Here is a 6,882-nt window from a genome sequence, read left to right on the forward strand (position 1 = left end):
CCCGTAACGCCGGGATCACGCCCTGAGCCGAAGGCAGACGCCCAACCGCTGTGCCACCCAGGCGCCCCATTGGCAGAACATCTTAATTTCTTTTCAATCTGCCTAATTTGGAATTAATCACTAATTTTTGACTTATTAAACAGGATGCTTAGGTCCTTAATATTTGGCTTTTTCATATACTTATATGTACTTATATTTCTTTTTTTTTTTTTTTTTAAGATTTTATTTATTTATTTGACAGAGAAAGAGCCAGCCAGCGAGAGAGGGAACACAGGCTGGGGGAGTGGGAGAGGAAGAAGCAGGCTCCCAGCGGAGGAGCTGGATGTGGGGCTCGATCCCAGAACTCTGGGATCACGCCCTGAGCCGAAGGCAGATGCTTAACGACTGAGCCACCCAGGCGCCCCTATATGTACATATATTTCTAAGTAAAGTAGTAATTTCCATTTAAATACCACTTTGGTTACATCTCAGAAGTTTCACTATGTAGAATTTTTATCTTTCAGTTCTGAATATATTCAGATTTCATTATGATTTCTTCTTTGACTTAAGAGTTTAGAAAGTATATTGAAAAATTTCGGTGTATTTTTGTCTTAATCTTTGTTATTGACTGCTAACATATTATGTTAGTAAAATGTGGTCCAGTGTGATTTTGATTTTTTTGAATTTTCTTGAGGCTCTTTTAATGGTGCCTGGTTTGTGGCAAATTTTTATCAGTATTCACTGTCTGTGTTTAAAAAGCTAGTGTGTTTCTGGTTTTAAGGTGAGGTTTTTTCCATGTGTATTAGATGAAATGAATTAATTGAATTCACATTCAAACTAGTAGTATCCTTAACTGGTTTTGTCTGCTGTTATGTCACTTACAGAGGGGTATTGTCAAAGTCCCTTGTTATGATGGGAGACCTGTCACATCTCTGTAGTGCTCTCAGGTTGTGTTTTGTGCCTATAAGTTTAGAATCGTTTGGTCTCTCTAGGAATACTTTTCCATTAAAGTATATTTTGTCAGTATTGGTGAGGCTGTACCAAGTGACTTTTTTGGTTAATGTTTGCCTGATACTATTTTTCTGCCCTTTCACTAACAAGCTTTTTATGGCTTTAATGTTTTACATGTGCCTTTTGAAAGCAGGACTAACTAGCTAGAGTGTAATTTTTTTTTTAATTTTCTTTTTTTTAAGTATGCTCCGTGTCCAGCATGGAGCCCATCTCGGGGCTTGAATTCATGGTCCTGAGATCAAATACCTGAGCTGAGATCAAGAGTTGAACGCTGAACTGACTGAGCCACCAAGTGCCCTTAGATTGTATTTTTATAATTTGACTGTTTTTTATTTTTATTTATTTTTTATTACGTTCAATTAGCCAACATATAGTACATCATTAGTTTTTGATGTTAGTGTTTTTTATGATTCATTAGTTGCGTATAACATCCAGTCTCATCCAACACGTACCCGCCTTATAATTTGACTTGAAACTGATGAGTTTAGTACATTTATGTTAATTGTGATTAAAATATTTGGTTTATTTCTGCTATATTATTTTCTGCTTTTTAACTTGTCTTTTTTTTGTTGTTGTTGTTCTTTTTCTTTTCTTGCCTTATGTATCGTGGGATTTTTTTTTTCCTTCACTCCTGTCTACCTCTTGTGTCCATACCCAGTAATATGGAGATTAGACACTGTTCTTCTTGGTAATCTTAAGACATTTCATATTTAACTTGCAGCCTATAGTTAATATCTCTACCCTTTTGAGGGCCCCCAAATGCTCTAATCTGCACCTCTTCCCAATTTATATGTTGCTTTTACCTGGTTTTCATTTTGCTGCTTTTAAAATCCCACAGATGAGGTATTACCTTTTTTATATACTGTTATTCTTGAAAGGTAGTTTTTTGCCTAATACCCAATTCTAGATTGATGATTATTTTCCCTTAGCACTTTGACAGCATTTCCTGTTTTTTTCCAATTGCTGCTATTGAGATTAGTTAGAAGTTAGCTAGAGTTAGTTGTTCCTTATCCAGGAATTGGAGGCGTTCTGTGCCTAAAGCACTTGTTATGTTGGTCAGTCCAGGAGATATGTTTAGTCTCTTCCATTTTTAGGTTGGTGGCATTATCCATTATTTTGGATTATTTTTTGTCTTGTTGCTTCTGAATAACCACGTACCAGATATATGTTTTGCAGAAGTGTCAATCAGTATTCAAATGACGTGAGAAGTTACAAGTAATAGAGAATGTTCATTTTGTTAAGATCTGGCAAATATGAATTTTTTCCTCTGTTGGTGTGGAGTGGTCCTGTGTCAGTAAGGAATTTCTTAGAGATTTTCTACTTCTTCACATTAGTTAGCTCATCTTTATATCCAGAAATGGGAAAGATTTCAAGGATAATTACCTTTTTAAAATGGGATCATTTATTGCTAGAAAACATTTATGTGGACCTCACATGTGACTAGCCAAGTACAGAACACCAAAAACAATCAGGAAAAGGGATGTGGATCAAAACAGATTATGAGCCAAGAGGAAAGGGGGGAGACATTTATAACACATGGCCTTATTCCGAAAGAGAGGAGGGACTGTTCTGTACTTATTTCTTTATATTAAATCTTTTCTTATGTTGACTAATAAATGAAAAAGAGACAATCAGAAACAAAAGAGGCATTGAGGGACCTATAGGCGTGTAGCCTGGGCTAGGGTTGGAACTCACTTTGTGGCCCTGTATTTCGCAGGCCCTGTGGTTTGTGGTCCTGCTTCTGCCACAGCCCTCCTTGGAGAGGGTTGGGTTTGGTGCCAGCACTGGTGATATCGGGAGCAAAGACTTAATAGCTGCTTCTAGTCCTATCCCATTGGTTTTTTCAGTGAGGGCAGGGAGTTTGAAATGCATAGACAGTGTAACTATTGTTTCCATCAAACTTCAAAAAATAAAGCTGGATAATCTTCTGGGGCATTGAGGAAAGAATGAGAAAGAATTATAGAGGGCATGGGGTGGAGAGAGAGAGAGAGCTGGTTTAGCGGAATTGTTGTGAGGATTAAAAAGAAACATTACTGGGCATGTTTGTATGTATCTCCAGAAAAATGTGGAGGATGTCCATTCCTGCCATTTACCATATTGTCCGGCCGGTTTTTCAATTCTTGATGTCAGTTACTGCTGAATTGCCTCCTGATTAGTGTAAACCTTCAGCAGCCTGGTGTCATTATCTGTTATTTTGGATTATTCTTTGTGTCTTGTTACCTCTGAATAACTACATGCCAGATACATGTTTTGCATAAATGTCAGTCAGTATTCAGAAGACCTGAGAAATTATAAGTCTATATGCTTACATGCCTTACCCTGGTACGTGTAAATTGTGTCTCTTCCTAGTTTGTTTGCCCTGAGCCTGTTACTACAATTGCCACTTGTGTTTGATTCATTATGCATTATTTTTAACTTTTTCCCTCAAGGTGAGTGTGGGATGTTCATCTTTCATATCAAGAAGGAGCCTTCTGGGAGGGAGGGAGGCAGTCTGGCCAGAATGGTTTAGAGGACCGGTGGATTAAGTTCATGAGAACTGGGTTGGAACTTTGGTTTGACCAGATTAGCTGTCTGACGGGGCACATTATTTACCTTTCTGAGCTAATTTCTTCACATGTAAAATGGAGATGTTAATGTTCTCCTCCCTTTTCCATAGAAAATAGGTAATTTGAATTTTTGGGTGTTTATTTTTTATTTTTTGCAGGTAGTCTAATGTAGATGTCACAGACTTGCACAGAACAAGTGGTTCAGGCCAAACTGACTTTGTTAATGATTAATAGCTTGTTTGATGAGCGTTTACTGGCTTTGGTATTGAAATTTTGACCGGAGGTGTAGGATATTGTGAATTTTTCTTTTTCATTCTATTGTTGTTTTTCTGTTTGGAATGAAAACTCTTTAAGTTTTTTTTTTTAAATAACTCAAATATGTGATTATATTTGTTTTGAAAAAAAAGTAAAGTCATAGATAATACCAACTCTCTTCTGATCACCTTCTCCCAATCCTTTTCCACATTCTGCTGTTAACAGTTTTGTGTCTGCCTTCTTGATTTTTTCCTGTGTATTTGTGTACTTATATATGTGCTTATGGAAGCTATACAGTGTTGAGAGTATACACATTTTTACCACTCATCACTTCCACTGAGTCCTGGCAGAACGGAGAGCTCTCTGCCTCGTTCTCTTTGGTCGCTGCATGGTGAAAGTGTCCAGTGCAGCCGTGTCCCACATTGGTGGGCTTTAGAGGTTTTTGTTGTTTTTTTTTTTTTCCTTTTAATCGCCAGTAATTCAGCTTGCTTAGTTTGGCATAATAAAGTACTTTGTTCTTAGAAGCTTTTAGAAGTACAGAGTTTGCTGCAGAAATAGGTAAATGCTAAATTATAAGCTGAATTCTTTTGTTCTTTGTTTTTGCACGTACAGTACAACTATTAAGCAGTGAAAAATACCTTTTTTCTTTCAGAAAACTTTTCATTTATCTCCTTTGCAAATGACATATAACATGACTTTTTAAGCTCCATTAAAAATGAACAATTATTTAACAAATCTTTTTAATTGTAAAATACAAATAAGATTTATTTTTTTAACAATTTAAAAAATTAATAAGCTTTATTTCATGGAGCAGTTTTAGGTTCACAGCAAAATTGAGACCAAAGTAAAAAAGTTGCCTTATATTCCCGTCCCCCAGTTATCCCCGCCATGGACGTCAGCATCCGTTACAATCCATGAATCTACACTGACACATCAGTATCCACTCCAAATCCACAGTTTACTTTAGGGTTCACTCTTGGTGTATATTCTGTGGGTTTTGACAAATGTATGATGACATATATCCCCCATTGTAAGATCCTACAGAATAATTTCACTGCCTTTGAAATTCTCTGTGCTCTGCCTATTCATTCCTGACTCCTACCTTAACCCCGGACAGCCACTGATCTTTTTATTGTCTTTATGGTTTTGCCTTTTCTAGAATGTCATATAGTTGGAATCACGCAGTATATACCATTTTTGGACTGGTTTCCTTCACTTAGTAATATACATTTAAGGTTCCTTCATGTTTTTTCATGGCTTGAGAACTTACTTCCTTTTAGTGCTGAATAAACAGTCTGTAGCCTGCGTGGACCACAGCTTATTTATCCGTTCACTTACTGAATGACATCTTGGTTGCCTCTGAATTTTGGCAGTTATAAAAAAAAAAGTTGCTATAAACATCTGTATGTAGGTTTTTGTGTGAACGTAAATTTTCACTTCATTTGAGTAGATAACAAGGAGCACAATTACTGGGTTGTACCTTTGTAAGAAACTGCCGAAGTGTCTTCCAAAGTGGCTCTATCATCTTGCATTCCCACCAGCAGTGAATGAGAGTTCCTTTTGCCACGATATTGCCAGCATTTGGTGGAGTCAGTGTTTTGGATTTTGGCCATTCTGATAGGTATGTAGTGGTGTCTTACTTACTTATTTATTTATTTATGTGTGTGTATATATATTTATTTATTTACATGTGAGAGAGGGACACACACAAGCAGGGGGAGGGGCACTGGGAGATGAGAGAGAATCTCAGCACACTCCCCACTGAGCATGGAGCCTGACGCAGGGCTCGATCTTACAACCCTGAGAGCATGCCCTGAGCTGAAACCAAGAGTTGGATGCTCAGTCAACTGAGCCACTTCGGCGCGCCCTCCGTTTTTTTGTATTATATTGCAGTTCCCTAATGACATGTGATGTTGAGCATCTATTCATATGCTTATTTGTCATTTGTATATCTTTTTTTTTTTTAAGGAGGCTCCTTGCCCAGGATGGAGCCTGATGTGGGGCCTGAATGACCCTGAGGTCAAGACCTGAGCTGAGATTAAGAGGCAAACAAACGCTTAAATCAACTGAGCCACCCAGACGTCCCTGTGTATCTTCTTTAGTGAGGTGTCTGTTCAGGGTTTTGGTGTTGTATCTAAAAAGTCATTGCCACAGCCCAAGGTTCCTTAGTTAGGCCTGGTATAACAGAATTTAGACTGGTTGGCTTATCAACAACAGAAATTTATTTTGCACAGTTTTGGAGGCTAGAAATCTGAGATCAGGGTGCAAGCACAATTAGGTTCTAGTGAGGACTCTAATTTAGAGTTGCAGACCGGCGTTTTTCTCATCATACCTTTATATGGCCAAAAGAGGACAAGGGAGCTCTCCGGGGTCCCTTTTATAATGGTACTAATCCTATTTATGAGAGCTCCACCCTCATGACCTAATTATCTTCCAAAGACTTCACTTCCTGATACTGTCACCTTGTGGGTTAGGATTTCTGTGTATGAATTTTGAGGGACAAAAATACTGAGTTATTTGCACAAGGTCATCTAGGGTTTATCCTATGTTATCTTCTGCGACGTTTATGGTTTTGCATTTTACATTTAGGACTGTGATGTGTTCGGGGTTAATTTTTGTGAAGAGTACAAGGTCTGTGTCTGTATTAATTTTTTGCATGCAGTGTTCCAGTTGTTGAGAAGACTATCTTTGCTCCGTTGTCAAAGATCAGTTGACTGCATTTACGTGCATCTGTTTCTGGGCTGTTTGTCCTGTTCCATTGACCTGTTTGTCTGCTCTTTCATCAGCACCACACTGTATTGATTATTGCAGTTTTGTAGTACGTCTTCAAGTTGAGTGGTGCTAGTCCTCCAGCTTTGTTCTTTTCAATATGGAGTTTGCTGTTTTGGGTCTTTTGACCCTCTGTGTAAATGTGAAGTCAGTTCGTCAGTATCCACAAAATAACTTGGGATTTTGGTTGTATTTGAATGGAATTGTTCCTGATCTAAGTGGGAAAGCTTTGAGTTTCTCACCTTTAAATATGATGTTTGGTGTAGGTTTTTGTGGCTGTTCTTTATAAGCTTGAGAAGTTCCCCACTATTTCTAGTTTGCT

Source organism: Ailuropoda melanoleuca, chromosome 16, assembly GCF_002007445.2.
Source record: "Ailuropoda melanoleuca isolate Jingjing chromosome 16, ASM200744v2, whole genome shotgun sequence".
In the NCBI taxonomy this organism is placed as follows: domain Eukaryota; kingdom Metazoa; phylum Chordata; class Mammalia; order Carnivora; family Ursidae; genus Ailuropoda; species Ailuropoda melanoleuca.